Source organism: Ostrea edulis, chromosome 3, assembly GCF_947568905.1.
Source record: "Ostrea edulis chromosome 3, xbOstEdul1.1, whole genome shotgun sequence".
Lineage (NCBI taxonomy): Eukaryota > Metazoa > Mollusca > Bivalvia > Ostreida > Ostreidae > Ostrea > Ostrea edulis.
The window spans coordinates 21,710,295-21,727,520 of record NC_079166.1 but is presented as its reverse complement, the minus strand read 5'-3'; the positions used below and the strand labels follow the sequence as shown (position 1 = coordinate 21,727,520).

The 17,226-nt window shown below is 35.2% G+C and overlaps 1 long non-coding RNA gene and 1 pseudogene across 2 annotated transcripts; one reads left to right on the top strand and one right to left on the bottom strand.

Moving 5' to 3' along the window:
- Nucleotides 1-2,441: 2,441 nt before the first annotated feature.
- LOC125677663 (uncharacterized) lies at nt 2,442-9,683 on the bottom strand. 2 transcript variants are annotated; one of them, XR_008800803.1, is made up of 4 exons: nt 8,967-9,683; nt 2,849-8,410; nt 2,640-2,765; nt 2,442-2,509 (listed from the first exon to the last, which is right to left on the bottom strand). It is a non-coding gene; the product is annotated as an uncharacterized LOC125677663 (long non-coding RNA). The 2 variants fall into 2 exon arrangements; XR_008800804.1 differs by lacking the exon at nt 2,442-2,509 and having other exon boundaries at nt 2,519-2,765.
- Nucleotides 9,684-11,191: 1,508 nt separating this feature from the next.
- Nucleotides 11,192-16,731, top strand: LOC125676629 (uncharacterized; annotated as a pseudogene).
- The last annotated feature ends 495 nt before the right edge of the window (nt 16,732-17,226 follow it).

Genomic DNA, 17,226 nt, shown 5'->3' with positions numbered 1-17,226 from the left:
CTGACTATAATGGATGAAAATGAAATGAACACTGAATTCAACGCTTAGTCATTAAAATATAGTGAATACTCAAAATTGTTGTCCGTTATCAAAATGCATTCATGGCTTATCAACTGTAACATAAAACTGCACATATATATCCTAGGCACATGATCCCACTTCTGGTATATCCCTGGGTCCGTATTTGTCCAAGTATCTATTTTGTATTGTTTGAAGGAGTTATTATATTGATCACCGTTCCTTTACCGTCGCCTTTCATCCCGGCAGACGCAAGATAAAAGACACTACAGAGCCCTCCGCATCTGGTTCATACTTGGAAGTTTTATTGAAAATGGATATCAACGGCAAACTAGCAATTCAACTTTATGACAAACGGGATGATTTCAGCTTCCCAATCGTTAACTTCCCATATGTGTGTAGCAATATTCGATTATCACCTACACACTTATACCTCTCAACTGCTTCGATAAGCAATGCTTGCTGTGCGTAAGATCAGTTTTTAAATCGACTCAAGCTATTGACAAACAAGTTGATGGTGCAGGGATTTCATCATTTTCGTTTAAAGTATGCATTTCACAAAATCCATGTTCGTTATAACAATGTAAAAAGAAATTGCCATTGGGTGAAATGCTGTCAGCCATGTTTATACCAATTGATGGCTTTACTTACACACACATTTGACAATCGATTACTTCGTTTACGCGATCAAGAAATCACTCGTGTGGCCGATGGGCAGGGAATGCTTACTCCTCCTAGTCACATTTCCTCACCTCTGGTGTGTCCAGGGATCCGTGTTTGCCCTACTTTGAATTTGTATTCTTAATAAGAGTTTTGAGATTCGTCGCTATTTGTTATCTTCACCCTTTTCATTTTTACATTCTGTGAATCCCAATAATGATAGTTGCATATAGAACTGTCGTGAATCGTTCACAATGAAGGAAACAGATGAAGCGATACTGTGCTGATGATTTTATCTGTGGTATACATGCTCTATCACAATCATTGTTTGTACCATAGTGTTGATATATGTTCCAAAGCGATATATGTTGCTTTGAGTAACATTGCAATCTTTTTCAACTGTAAATTATGATACACCTGCATCCCAATTGGATCGGTGCGTTGAGCATCTTTTAGTCGTGACAAATCTTAAAAAGCGGTTACAATTAACAACAATGCAATGAAATAGTGAGAACATGTTCATTTGATAGATTACTGATGCATGAAACACGTGGAATAGGGAGTTAAAACAATCTCGAGTTACAGAGACTGTTTTAAGATTTTATGAAAACACGTTCCATTGTCCTCAAATTCTTTCAAATATATATCGAGTGAATAACAGCATTCGATGTTACAATGAGTAATTAAAACAGTCATTCTTTACCAAAAAGATATTTAAAAAATTATTTGATGAGATTCAGCGTAAAATTTGTACTATGTGTTTCTTTGTTTTTGATCGGTATAGATAAGAATTCTGAATGATACAAAACTTGTGTCTTTTATTGCATTTTCACTCTTTTAGATGAAATGTGAAGATAACGAACGATGATCAATCTCATAACTCCTATAAGCAATGATCAATCTCATAACTCCTATAAGCAATACAAAGTGAACAGTTGGGCAAACATGTTCAGAGAAAATATCCTATGCGGTCATATTTTGATTGAACTTAGGGGTCGTAAGTTTTATCATTTCAATGTGTGATTTTACTCGATGTATCTCTTTGAACTATACACATAACTGTATGTAAATATGTCATTACATACAGGATCAGCAACATTCCCGCAACAATCACGCGACTGATGATACATGTACAAGGAATTAAATGCGTAGGATCACTCTCATTTACGTCTTCCTCCTCTTCAGCACGCATATTGTCCATATGGGAGATGTTGATAGATTCGGTGCAGCTTCTGTTATGAGACAAAACTTATACGGTACCAATTTTGAGGCACCAGATTCGCATTTCGACAGATAATGTCTCTTCAGTGATGCTCAACTCAAATGTTTGAAATCCGAAATAACAACAACCTTGTAAGAGTTATTCTAGGAAAAAACTGAAGCCAAATTCGTTAGAGGACAAGAGCTATGCATGAGGGATATAATCCTTAATTTGAAATGAATTTATATATTTTATCACAGCAATGAAATATACATCCGTATTTTCAAGCTGGTAATGGTGTACTTAGCTACTGGGCTATAGAGACCCTCGGGAACTAATAGTGCACCAGCAGAGGACTAGACCCAGGGGTCACAATGTAAACCTTATATGGTACCAATTTAGATGCACCAGATGCGCATATAAAGAATGCTTTACACTAAGGAAAATCAAAGTATGTAGGAGGTTAAGATGTAAACATGTTATCTGTACACACAAAAACTAATGTGATGACTATTTTAATTAAATATCATTATATTCTTGCAGAATCAAATAAACAATTACCGGTATAAATTATACTTGAAGCAGATGCAGGAACGGTTGATATTGCAATGATGTGCAATGATAAATAATCTGCAAACAAAAGGAAATCTAGTTTATTTTAATCATTTACAAGACATTTAATGAAAAATGCTCCATATATGATAGAAGTTCTATGTTAAACACATGTTAAACACACTATGAGAATCACTATACAATAAACCTGTACATCCACGTATAGCATCGCAGACCACTTCATCACAATGGCACACCAACTGACAATCATTTCCATAGTTTGGGTAACGACAAGATAACTCACAGTATTTGTCGTACTTTCCAGGCGCACATTCTGTAAAATTGGATATGAGATAATCTGAAACACTATCCTTTTTTCGGTAAGAAAAAGGCGAGATTTGAGTAATAGTTCCTCACCTGATGGAGTTATCCTGCACCCATACGTGTGGTGACAGTCTTCGCTACTGCAGATGTATTCTAATTGACACTTCCAGCCGAACGTTGGGTATGGACATGGTTCCTACCATAAAATCCATCCGTGCAATCTAAAGAAACCAGAGAAAATAATCAAACGGTAATCAACAGTCGAATGTTGGGTATGGACATGGAATAGTACAGTTCGTACCGTAAAATCCATCCATGCAACCGACGGAAACCAAAGAAAATAATCAAAAACGGTAATCGACAATGCAATTTACCTTCAAGCATCCCATCGGTATCCATGATGTTTGAATCTGATTTCATTTAAAAACGTGTTATCTATGAGTAGTATACAAATATATTGAATGTAATATCCATTATAAACTTGCTAGTATGTATTAACTTGGATGTTAATATATACAGACGTGTACAGGTATTTTGTGCTTCATTCCAAATATATCCACTACAGCATACGTTCCCACCAGGGCTGAAATTGTTTAAACGTGTATCAAAATACTACATCGACTTCCATGTTTTTAACTTATTACGAACAAAGATGTAAAAATCAAATATGCCATTAGTCAAGAATCACTATAATGTTAGTGCAATATAATGCAGTTTAGATGGCATAATACACGTGTTCAGAACGTAACAAAAACATTAACATCTTCTAACATTTAATCGATATCAATCAAAATTGATATAAAATAAAATATATCGTACATCAATAATTAGAAATACAGTGCAGAGTATAGTTAAAGTTACAAATCAAATTGGTATGGAAATGAAGTCATAATGAGCTGTTGCGTCATGGCAGTTACTTGATCAATCCATATTAGGAGATGCATGCAAATACCTCTATAATTAGAGTAAAATAGAAATATAACAGAACTGTTTTTATTCTATGTTTAAAATGAATCACATTTCCATAGTTTGACTACATGGATTAATGTTTCGTGACTAAAACTAACCCTGTGAAGTTTGTCGTTTGCTTGAAGTATTCGTGAAAGAAGTGTTTATTACAGGCAAAGGCGTCTTGAAATTTGGAGAAATCGAGGTATATTCTTGAATTATTACGCATGAGTACTTGAAACCAAAGTTGTCAAGAATGAAGTTGACAATAGTTACTGTGTTCTATAGATTTATACACATATTCTGAAGTTATGAGAGTATAAATAGATACACCATGTACTACGTAGTATTGTGGGAAATGAATGGAAAACAGATAACCACTACTTAATTATGAGGCAGAAAACGTGATATAAGGTGACAAAACCCACAAAAAGAGACATGAAAACAAATTAAAAGATATTGATAGCATATACTAGTGATTGTGTCAATCGAAATATATCGATGTTCTTTTGTCCTTCAAATTCTCGTCCCTATATATGCAACATCAATATCATAGCTAAATACCATATACATACTTCCAGAATTGCCAAGGGTCTTCACTTTGGCCAAATTAAATATCTCCCTAAATAACTGCACAGTACAGCAATTGTTATGAAACACGCCAAACATCATTTGAGGTCAAGCTAGGTTGTATTTACAAGTTATATCATTTTAAGAACTATTGATTTTACGATATGCTGACTCTAAACGGGACTTTTGAAACCAAAGTAACATAAAATTACCAAAATTTTAAGAAACCTGATTCAGTTATGAAATCGTGGAATCAGCGTTATTCCTTTTCAGTATTGATGTGGAAATGCTGCAATCATACGAATTATTCCAATTATTCCAATATTTGAAATATATGGCGATTTATTTCAATGTCTTCATTTGTCGATCGACAAACATTCCTAAATACTATCATCAAATCAAAAGTGAAAATATATTTCAGGAAAACTCTTTGTCCTGAATCTCGATATATTCAAGTTTTGTTCGTTACAAACATTTATTGTCCCAAACTGCCTCGTATACAGTATAAACAACACATCAACCTTCAACGAAGATAGTAGTCACGTCAAATGTTAAATACGATATAGTTTTTGCCATGAATTGTTTGCTTATTGAAAATATGCGGTTATCCTCATTTCTAAGTTTTAGAACTACGTGAAAGGTGAAGATAACGAACACTGAACACATTTCAGAACTCCAACAAGCAATACAAAATAGAGAGTTGGGCAAATACGAATCCCTGGATATACCAGAGGTGGGATTAGGTGCCTGCTTCGATTTGAAAAAGAGACCATACGCAGAATAAGCTCTTGTGTTGATACGACACGGTATTATTTTTTGTTACATAGCGTGGCCATTCGTACCACGCTTTGTTACAAATTGTCACATACGTTGCTGCGTATGGCAACAGTATGTCATAAATTGTTACATGCCGTGCGGAGATTGTAACTTTTGGGGTGATTCCAGGGGAAAAACCAAGTCTTGTAGATTCCTTTTTATCATTGTTTTTGTGAGTAGATATGCATATGTGTTTTCCATGTAAATCAACATGTTTAGGTCAATACTAAAACTAGGGAAAGAGGTTTATACTTAAGAACCAGTTGGGTACTGCATAACAGGCATCTCACCTATTGCACAATAACCTCTCTCTCTCTCTCTCTCTCTCTCTCTCTCTCTCTCTCTCTCTCTCTCTCTCTCTCTCTCTCTCTCTCAATTATTAATATTAATCAATGAATTAATAAATCTACCACTTTCACCTTTTGTTTCAGGATTACTTCATTTTTATTCCCATAAATTCTTTAAAAAAATCGTTGACATGATCCGAAAGGAAGACTGTTACACGTCACTCACGCGTTCGTTCCATGTCGGTATCAATCACCGATCATAAATTGGAAAAATAAAATTGATTTTGATTAAAATCAAAACTTTAGGAATTTGTTGACAAGCGGTAAAACCATTTTCATTTTAAAATTCTGCACCATGAATTGATTAAGCTGAGTTGAATATTTGTATAAAAGTTTTCAAAGCTTTTTACAAGAATGTTATGCTTTCAGTATCAATTGAGGTGTTATATGTAACAAGCAGAGATTAGATAAATGACTTTAAACGCAATACGGGTGTTATCTCCAAGGCCTTTTATTTCCTTAGCAACAGGTGCAAAATTCTTGTGGAAAACAATGATTTTTAGCTATATACGGGGATATATTTCCTGTAAGCTATATGTTATTTTGTCTACTTAATTTTGTTTTAAAATGGTTTTACCCACTTAAAAAAATAACAAGCACTCAATTTTTCCAAGGTAATTGTTTCCATGACAACAGATAAAAGCATGGATTTGAACACTTACTGATTTTCAAAAATAACAGAAGATTATCGCTATATAGTTAGAATATACAACCGTCCTTGGTTAAATGAAGTATATATTCTTGTTAGGGGGCATCTATATATTGTATCTGTAAAATAAAATTCGTTGGGAACTTAAGTACAGAAAAAGTTGTAAAAGGTTCAAATGTATGAAAAGCTTGCATTTCTAAAGGAGGGGGGGGGGATTGTTTAATTACAAAATTTATAAGAATATAATTCGTTTTTGTCTGATAATTAAATAGTTATTTTGTACTTATTGTTGATTGGAAAATTCACCAACATTTTAATAATATTTAAATATATTGTTCAGATATCATATCAATGTATTCAGGGTTATTCCAGTGTAGCTAAAGGTATTATTTTTATACGTCCGCATTACAATTCGGGCGTATTATGCTATACCGATGTCGTCCGTCTGTATGTCTGTCCGTCTGTCTGTCCCTCCGTCTGTCTGTCCGTCCGTCTGTCTTTCCTTATATCCCCTTAACTTTGTCTTCGCAACTCCTTCTAAACCCTTTGAGGGATTTTGATGAAACTCGGTACAAAGAAAGATCACAATGTGGAGCTGTGCATATTTTGGTCCTTGGACGTAATAGTTTCTCGGGAAAATATTTTAATTGACAACTCCTCCTATAAAACTTATACGGTACCAATTTTGATGCACCAAATGCGCATTTCGATAAATAATGTCTCTTTAGTGATGCTCACGCCAAAATTGTGGAAGTTTGAAATGAGAATAGTCTTGGAAGAGCTTAACGGAATACTAGAGTACCAAAAACTGGAGCCAAATTCGTCCAAGGATAAGAGCTATGCATGAGGGAGATAATCCCTAATTTTGATTTGAATTTCTAAATTTTATCCTAGCAATTAAATACACATCCGTATTTTCAAGCTAGTAACGAAGTAATTAGCTACTGCTTTTTAAACTTGTAGTTCTTTTTTTTTTATTTGTCTTACTGAAAGCATGTAATATATCGACATTTCTACTTCAAGGCAATTATATAGCTGTAATATGCAGCGGGAAGGTATTTAATAAAACCTCTTGAGTTATTAGCGTTTTCCTTATATATTTAAACATTGTCTCAATGGCTTCGTGAATGCTATCAAATACGATTTACATCACAATACTTTTAGTTTAGATATATAAAATGATAGGCATTTCCTCATCAATGATTTGCAGTTCTACACAATGCGCATATGGATATAGATAATTATAGTTTATGTACGTCTGGGAGGTCTGGACTGAAGCATGTTAATCTATTAGAAAACAGTTGATGTAGGAGCAACATGTTTTTATGATTTGAACTGTAGCTCTTTCATACATCTAAGATCTTGATAAGATGTCTGCAGTTTAGTATTTATAAGGATGACGTTAGCTAAGTATATCAAAAACAGTTTATCACTATTTTTTTTAAATAAAAGATCACTATATATATCATTGCATTATGTCATTGTATGTTGTTAAATGTTCTCTACGCCTGGTGTGTATATATATGCATACATAATTGATAGCCAGGTACATGAATATTAATTCTATATATTTGCCAATATATTTACATTTGCTAATGCATTTCCTTATATGATTAAATTTACGAAGTTGGCATTCATGTTCTTACATAATATATGTATAACATGAGATCAGTCACGTGATCAGGCTTTTTAGCGTATGAATACAATCACCGCTTCAAAGGTCAGGCATTTACACGATGTATTTTGCTTACTCTTCCTGGGCACATGATTCTACATCTTGTATATGTAGGGTGCGTGTTTGCCCAACTTTCTATTTTGTATTCCTTCAGAGAGTTATAAGATTTATTAATGTCCGTTATTGGCACCTTTCATCAGAATATTTATACAGGGTTTATTTTGTAAAGAGACAAGAATTTCATCAATTAAGAGAACAACAACATTAAACATACCGCTCAATTCGTTCATGCAAGATTGGGAATTCATACCATGACTCTAACATTGAAAGCAGAGAAATGGAGGCATATTACGTTGATGGTGAAGACAATCTGTGATTTCCAGAATACAGCCATCACGGTCATGTCTCGGCATGAGCGAGACTGGTTTCGAGACTCGAATAATTATGTTCATGTCAGGGCACCAGTAAAATCCTACAACAGAATTTTTCCAATTGAACAAAAACTCTCTGTCAGTTCGTTTTTATTTTTCATATACATCATGGTGGTAAAAAAGCAACCAACCTGCTCTTCGCCCAAATATGGTTTACGTCATAGTACATGTCTAAAACCACGAGTCCTATTTAAACGATGAACATACCGTTGTTTCCTTCTAAAATTTGCAAAACCTTGACAGAACTTAACGTTAACTTGATTCACCTATTATCCGTCAATTCTCTTAGACAACCTGAATTTCTGTCGAAAAATGTATTTAACAATTGCATTTTTAACTTTAAGTAGGCCAACGACACGATTTCTTCGTCGCTGATTGCGACCAAATCATATCACAGATGTAGTTTACTCCGCTCTTCATGTCTTTAATTCCGTTGACTTGACGGTGTAAATTACCTTTAGTTTAAACTAGTTAGGTTTATTTTAACCTTCTATATTGAATATATATATATCATGTACCCTTAGATAGTGTTCCTAATTATTTATTCGATAAAAATCCAATGAACTGTAGTTTGTGTGCCCGATCCTTATTTCAATAATCTGCTACATGAGCATGGACGCTCGGTAAAAACACAAATCAAAATAATAAATATAAACTTAAGAAATAAAAAAATCATTTTTGAGTGTTATTCGGATATAACATGAAGTTGGTAAGTGATCAAAGCTACTATAACGCCCTTTCGGCGATATCTTATTCCTTAAACTCTGGCACCTACCTGCGTCCGTATGAAGCTTCACACCAACCTCCATATGTCACTTCACGAGACAGAAATCGGGTCACGAGAGAAAACGTTCCTGCTGGATGGACCGGGTTTTTTTTAGAGTCTCTAGACAGTCAGCGCAATTAAAAACTCCCAATTGGATAAGATATATTGTTCTATTGAAATCAATTAGATAAGTGTTGTTAAATCGTGCACGTGGAATTAAATTTCGTCAAACAATTCATTTTGTCAATGATTTTATATGTAAAATACACATACACTATTGATCATGATATATACAGTTACAAAGTATAAAACAAGATTATAGAAGGTAACTTGCGTTAGAAGTTGTTTTCCAAAATGTGGGTTTTAGGGCGGATCCGAAAGTTTACTTACTTTGTGTTGATTCATTTTGTGTTTTCCCTGAACGATCTTCATTGGCTATGGTTAATTCAAAATCATTAATCCCTATAAAAAGAAATTATACACACTTCTCTGCCAAATAATATATTTCTTAATTTCAAACAATATTTCATGCAAATGAATGCTGATGCTTTTTTCCTGAATAATTTAGGACTTGATTACTATTGGAATGTTCTGTTCTTTTGAAAGATATTATAACGTGCATTAATGAAAATATAAATGTTTTGAAATGCTATTGATTGATTATTCACCATGCTCTATTCGATATTGTTTTTTTTTTAAATGTAGCTTTGTAAAGACGTATCTTTACCTTTACACCCATACTTATAATTACAATACGATTCATTGCAGTTACACTTTAACTAGCAAAGTACTCCATAGTTAGGATAGCGGCAACGTAAGTCACAGTTTCCCCCGATATATCCACCTTTACAATCTGAAACACAGCGACAATGTGTTAAATTGCTTATGTATACAATCAATAATACAATATCATATACTTATCATTTGTATTGAACCAAAACAATGCTGAAGTGGAGGATGAGTTGGAAGAGAACACCCCCTCCTCTCCCTAAAATATGTTAAATTCCACTGAGTCAAAATAATTTGGATTTGAATGTATTCACTAAAAGTAAATGGAATCAATGGCTGTCTTAAAAGGTCACAGAAGGCGCGTACGACCCAGGGAATACATAAAAGGTGAAGATAGCGAACATTGATCAATCTCATAACTCCTCAAAGAATACAAAACAGAAAGTTGGGCAGATACATGAACCCCTGTATATACCAGACCTGAATACCATAAACCGAGAATAAACTTCAGTCTAAATCTTAAATCCAACTAACGTTTTAAACATCTTCATAAACAAATACGATTTTAATTATATATTTGCATTTGAATTTTTTTTGGGGATAAAACTGCAGTTTTTTTTAAAAATATCTGTGCTAGATAAATCATCAGATATAAGCAATCAAAATTTGACTATTCTCAGTCAATGGTCTTGAAGCCAGGAGTGGAATTGGGCGTCTAGGAGGAGGTCACACCAGCCGTGAGCCCTGTCTTCATCAGGTAAATGGATTAAGTTTTATATGGATTCATATAAGAAGTGTTGCACCGTGCAGGTGACTATGGATACTTCTGACCGTAGCTGGCTTGACTTTGGGTTAGGACGTGTGACTTGTATAAAGTGGTCATGTTTTAGTATTGATGCTGGTAACAGACTTAAAGTGTTGTGCATTGATTGTTATTTTGCACAATTACGTCATCATGTTTTATATTAAATTGTTACTTTACATAATTATTATAATCGTTAGTGTATTATCAAAAATGAAATTCATTGGGACGATTGCGCTTTACCGGTAAGTGCAAGTAACATGGTGATATGCACATGCTCTTCCTATACTATAGAGTCACGCGTCAGTTTGACGATTTCGCTAAAACAGGCAATGGAATGGGGAAAAAACATTTTTTGTTATATTTAGAAAGTTCGTTTATTTAAAGTAAATTAATCAAAACTGAAAACGTTTTAAAAAACATTTCGTTTTCATTCTATCAGCCACATTCCACAGTAATACCGTTGTTAAGCTCGCCATTTATTGAAGGATCTTCATTGGTCAATGTACGCGAGGTAAAATAAAAGTTTGACAGTTGCAAAAAACGTAAACATTGAATCAGCTGATAGCAATATCATACCCTTTGTCTATGACTATTTAAATTGATTGACTGCAAAATTCGGGACTACTGGGAATTTGTAGTGGTAAATGTGGCATTTCCAATGACAGAAATGTGAAATTAGTGGAGGATAAATCTTAAAGTAATGGCGGTGTTGTTTGGAAGTACAGCAATCCGCATTGTAACAAGAAAGCGTCAGTAAGAGAAGGATCCTGGTTTCAGGTAGTCATTTGCTATTAGAGCAGGCAGTACAAATTACATATTACTTGGGTTTACGAACTATCTAGGGATTTCATGTCACAGGAACTGAAGATAGGAAGTGACCACACTATTATTGACTAGAAAATCTCGCGGGAGAGGTTGGTCTATGTGTTTTGAAATAGTGAGAAAAACACGTGGAGACAGATGGGAGTAAGTTTGTAAAAAGAAAATACCACCGTGGTAAGCGAGTGGAAGGTGTATGGGTGCTTTGCGATATAGAAAGTGAGTCCAAGAAGTGTTTCTTTGAAGTAGTTGAATATAAAGGCGACACCACTTTGATTCCTATGATCACAAAATAATTGTAGAACCCGGAACCGTGATATTTCCTGACTGTTGGAAAGCCTATTCAAGTTTTTTAAATCAGGGAGATATGGAAATTTAACAGTCAATCATTCAATTGAATTAAAAAAATAAAGAGATCGAATCATGCACAACCTTATTGAATCTACATGGAATTCAGTGTTAAAAATATCTACCACAACCCCCCCCCAAAAAAAAACCCAGAGAAATAAAAGCAGCACTATGACAGATGTCTTATTGAATGTTGTATCCAAACAGAAAATACTTGAATAAATTGAAGATGAATTAATACCTTTCCTTAACCTCATCAAACGAATTTTCGTCTGCAAAAAACACAATAACTGGCCACCCAGGGTATGAGTAAATGTGATAACACTATCGAAGACCAACTGAATGTTAGCGTCTATTTATTTAACGACTGATGTAAGTTTTCCTTTCTATTTTAGTAATTATTGGGGGCTACCGCCAAAGGTCCCCGCTTAAGTACGCTTAAACGCAGTAAGGCCTTCTTTTTCTTGATCAAACTTTATTTATCGCTTCAATACCAAACAAATAGTGGATACATTGCTAAGTTTTCCTTCCGCCCCGCCTCACACACGTCCGTACCCGTAAAGTGCAGTCTATCCAATTTATTTTTCATTTTGACATTGTTTGCTAATTTCTGGTGGAATTCCCATCCCTTGTAATAGTCATACTAAATGTATCAAAATTCATTCGCACATCGTTCCAATTCATGAGAAAATGTAACACATTGTAGTGTTAATGTTATTTAAGGCAAAACATTGCAAATATAGTTATGTACGTAACGAATGGATTCTTGCATAGTATAGTCTGTGAAACAAACCAACTTCCCGAGGCTTTTACACTGTATATAATGAATTATCTGTATGTCTTTTTTTTTCTCCACTAACCTGTACATATGTTCAAATCCTCATTCCAGAGAATGCAGCAGGGAGAGGCTCTGAAAATTCTAAATATGAGAATAAATGCAATGGATGAGAGAGAGAGAGAGAGAGAGAGAGAGAGAGAGAGAGAGAGAGAGAGAGAGAGAGAGAGATAATATTAATACATTTTGAAAGTAAATCAGTAGGGATGGAATTAATAATAATTATGCTAAATATTACCACAATTACAGTATTATTGATTAAGCACATGTAACAGATGCTGGTACCTTACCTATAACATTCCAGTGCAATGGACAACTTGAAGTGGGTAACAAAAGTTATAAGAAACATTGTAATTAAATTTAACCCTCCAGTTGATGCCATGTGATCTGTTTAACTCTAATACATCAACGCCATGGATGTCACGAACATATTATCAGTCTAATTCAGTTGTGCAGCATGGCTTACAATAGTTTTCTGCGGTTAGTCACACGTGTATGCATGATATATATGTCTCTGTTTGAGAGCTAAAGAGCTTTAGGATGTACTGGTTTTTTGCATTTGATATGTTTTCCTTAAAACATGACAGAAAAAACACGATTAAATCCACTTGATGCCATTCGAAAGCCTCTCTCTAACCAGGAACTACTCCTATAACATTTTCCTGTATACATATAGATGCTAAAATCAGTTATCTTTTAAAAGATTTTCGGGCATACTCCATTCAGAAGTAATGTGCAAAATGTAATATATTGAGATTTCAATATAGTTTTGACGTATTCAAAGAAGCACATATTTAGCAGAGGTGGATCTAACGACGACTCGCTTGGCGCTCAAAAGGTCTAAAATGTATGCGTTTTTGTGTGAAATATTTGCCCCTGATTCCACTATAAGGACTTTGTCCTGAACCCAACCGGGGTCACAAGACAGCCCCCAGACGCTCAGAAAGAGAGAGAGAGAGAGAGAGAGAGAGAGAGAGAGAGAGAGAGAGAATTGAGAGAGCAGTTATGTTAAGAAAAATACAGATGCGTGAGAACAAACATCACACTTCATAGTATATTATACGTTATCCATCTATTAACAACATCCACTTACGTGGTAACTGTGTGACCAGGAGATATCTGGGGGGAAAATTACAAACAAAACACGACGCATGTATGATACTCCATCTAACCATTTAAGAACTAAATTTGCAGGATTTATCTTGCGATGTGAAAAATCAGTGTGATACGTGGATGATGTTTCATTAACATTATTCATCATTTAAAGTAATTTTCCTTGCGAATAAATACAGCACGGTTAAATATTCCTAATTCGTCAAAATTCAAGTGTTCACTTGTTTGTGAATTGTGACTAAAACTGATGAAGATGTAATGCGGTTAAATTTCGTTTTCGTCTATCAGAGTGATAAGATGAGGAATTATTGTGGATTTCCTATATGCAAAATACCTACATGTGTAAACATTACCTCGGAAGAGAATCTATATCTTCTTAATTTTATTTCTATGTCCAGTTTCTTAGCTCTATTGGGAAGATGTTTAAAAAGGTGAAGATGTGCAACTTAAATTGGATTTTTTTTTTATTCAAGATAGATCTATATAGTCAGATTTAGTGTCTTATTTGACTTCAATTTTGACATCGGAACACATATCTAGATAGTCAGATTTAAAATCTGATCTGAGGTCAATGGTTTCATCCAACATATATACAATGGAAATGGAAGTGCATAGCATAGGCTGAGATCAATTAATTTCATTACACATACTCACAATTGTAATAAATGTACATGGTATACGTTGGTTGGTTCGTTTACGTCCCGTTGATAATTCCTTACGGATACTGACTTCACCACTGATAGGAGAAGTACCACACATTTAGACCTATGTGTTCAGGCCAATAGCAGTGAGAGTCTTTAACGTGCGACCAATTGCCATGACATGGAATGTCTGCTTTGGAGGTCATATCCGAAAGACCCGTACATGCAGAGTGTTTGGCGAAGGAGGAGTCATTAACTTTGTTTGGCACGGACATTACAGGAGCGGAGCTCAAGTACTGATTATACTAGGCAGTCATAAGAATGTAGAGAACATGATAGTCATCAAAATATTGTGAATACTGAATATAAAGGACGGTCGTCAAACTGTAATAAAAATCGAGAGTCATAAAATGTATGGAACGCTGAATATAATAGTCATTGGCATGTAGTAGGCACTCAAAAGATAAGTTAAACGTTACAATGTATTTAGTGGTTTCTACAAAAGGAATAGCGGAAAATGAATAATTCGGAATCGTTATAGGAGTTGTGTATGATTTGATGTTGCACTATGTGACTGAATCTCTTTGAACTATGTATGCTAGTAAAAACACGGAATTACTTTCACTTGCGACTTTTTTCGCTTCTGTTTCATCTGTAAAAGGGATGTTGGAAGGTTTCAGTGCAGCTTCTGTTAATGAGTGTAAAGAAATATTTATACCATGAAATATTGAAGTATATTTGATTGATAGATACATTTTATTTTGTTTAACGTCCCTCTCCAGAATATTTCACGCAGATGGAGACGTCATCATTGCAGGTGAAGGGCTGCAATATATATATATATATATAGATATAGATATAGATATATATATATATATATATATATATATATATATATACATGTGTGTTTGTGTGTGTGCTACGGATGTCAAAATATTGTTCTACATCATTTAGCCTATAGACTATTAAGATTTAACCACTTGAGGTTAAATCCATTTATCAAAGGGAAACGTATATTGATTTGCTGCTCGTTCATGATTCTATCTATTCTCAGATTATTTAATCTTGTATCCACTCGTTTTCACTCGTTCTTCTACACTGACGATAACAAGTCGTTACCGGGTTTTTTAGTGCTGTCCGTAACTGTCGGCGGTTAGCTCTTATGACGTCATATTGTGATTTCGTCACATTCAGCTAGAAAAAAAATCAGCAGGTAAGACGTGTTTTTGTGTGAGCCGAATATGTTTGCAATTTTCGTCGTGATTTCAATTTTCTGTTGAAAAGGTTGTTGATCGAGGTATCTGATGAAACTCTAGCCTTTGTATTACACTTTCAGTCCCCGATGGCAAATTGAAATGTAGATTTAGCTTGGATTGGTTTTAATTTTTCGGATGCTGCACACGTCGCCATTACGATTCGTGTGACACGCCGTATTTCATTAGTCTTAGAAAACCTAGTTTAGCTACTTATTTATTTTTGGCAAACCGCTATGTTATTGAATCTATTTTATATTTCAATTGAGTGAAAGAAAATGCCTAAAAGGAAACAACAAAATGCCCCAAGCCGCACCGTGCCGAGACCACGTGGAAAGAGGCGCGTCACTCCGCCCAGCACGGACGGTCCAAAAATGTACATGTACCTGCTGATTATCCTATCCTCCACGTACCGTACCCCTTACAACAAGATGCTTCATCTACTTTTTACAACTCGGCGCCAACTAGGTCCTTGTCCAGGGAGCAACTGAATGAGGTGACGCAGGCGGTAGTCGCTGTGCTCTCTCAGAGGATGGAGTCCCCTAACCCCCTGATGGTCCAAGAGGCACCAACAGACAGCGACCACTCAGGTACTGATTTATTAACCACAGTAGCTATCTCCAACAATTCACAGGTGCCGAGTTATCTGAATGAACTTGGGCATAATGTCTTCAATGATCTCAAACTCAAAATTGCCAATGGTGAGTACATTAATTTGGGGCTTTTGATCGATCGGAGTTATGATTCTGATCCTAATGACGATACTAAATATTTTTCTATGCAAGGAGGCAACTTAACTTTATCATCAAAATGCAAACCCAGGGTCATTTCAGATATTCAGGTGTGGACCGATGCATTTTTTATCTATGCCTCAATTTACGTATTGGCACACCCAGAATGTAGTGCTTCCCTGTTTAAATACATACATACTATCAGACTAGGGACCAGTCGATCCAAGGCACTTGGCTAGAGGGATTACGACATTCAATTCTGTTTGAAAAAAGAACGCAACCCCGGTATGTCATTTGCTGTTGTTGATCAAGAGTTGTGGCTGTTATACATGTACAACCCACTCGCTGTCCAAGGGCCGGTGTCACAAGCCACTCCCTAAAGATGTTATGAGTTCAACTATAAAGGTCAATGTAGCAAAACTACATGTCAATACAAGCACGAGTGTATCTTGTGTACCATTACTAGACCCCCACAACCTCAGCACTTTACGGCCCCCTAAACAACCCAGCAATTTAGACCTTGGGGATATTGCCCCCTCCCCTATAAGTAGTTCCGTTTTATCTCGATACTTGGCTAACTATCCAGATGAATTAGCAGCTTTAGAATTATTACAGGGGTTTAGAGAGGGTTTTGAACTTTGTTACCAAGGCCCAAGGGTGGCATCGAATTGTAAAAACCTTAAATCATTGCACAGTTTGCAAGAGGAGGCTATGTACACTATTAACAAAGAAATAAGCTTAGGGAGGGTTGCTGGTCCCTTCATTCATTCACCACTCCAAAACCTTAGGTTGTAACCTGTGCGTATGATACCAAAGAAAGATGGTTCATTCCGACTTATACATCATCTATCATACTCACATGGGTCTAGTGTTAACGACTTTATTGACAAAAATGTTTGCACAGTTAGATATTCTTCTTTTGATGAAGCCCTTAACATGTTAGCTAACCTTGGTCCCGGCGCCTTAATAGCTCGCCTGGATATTAAATCTGCCTT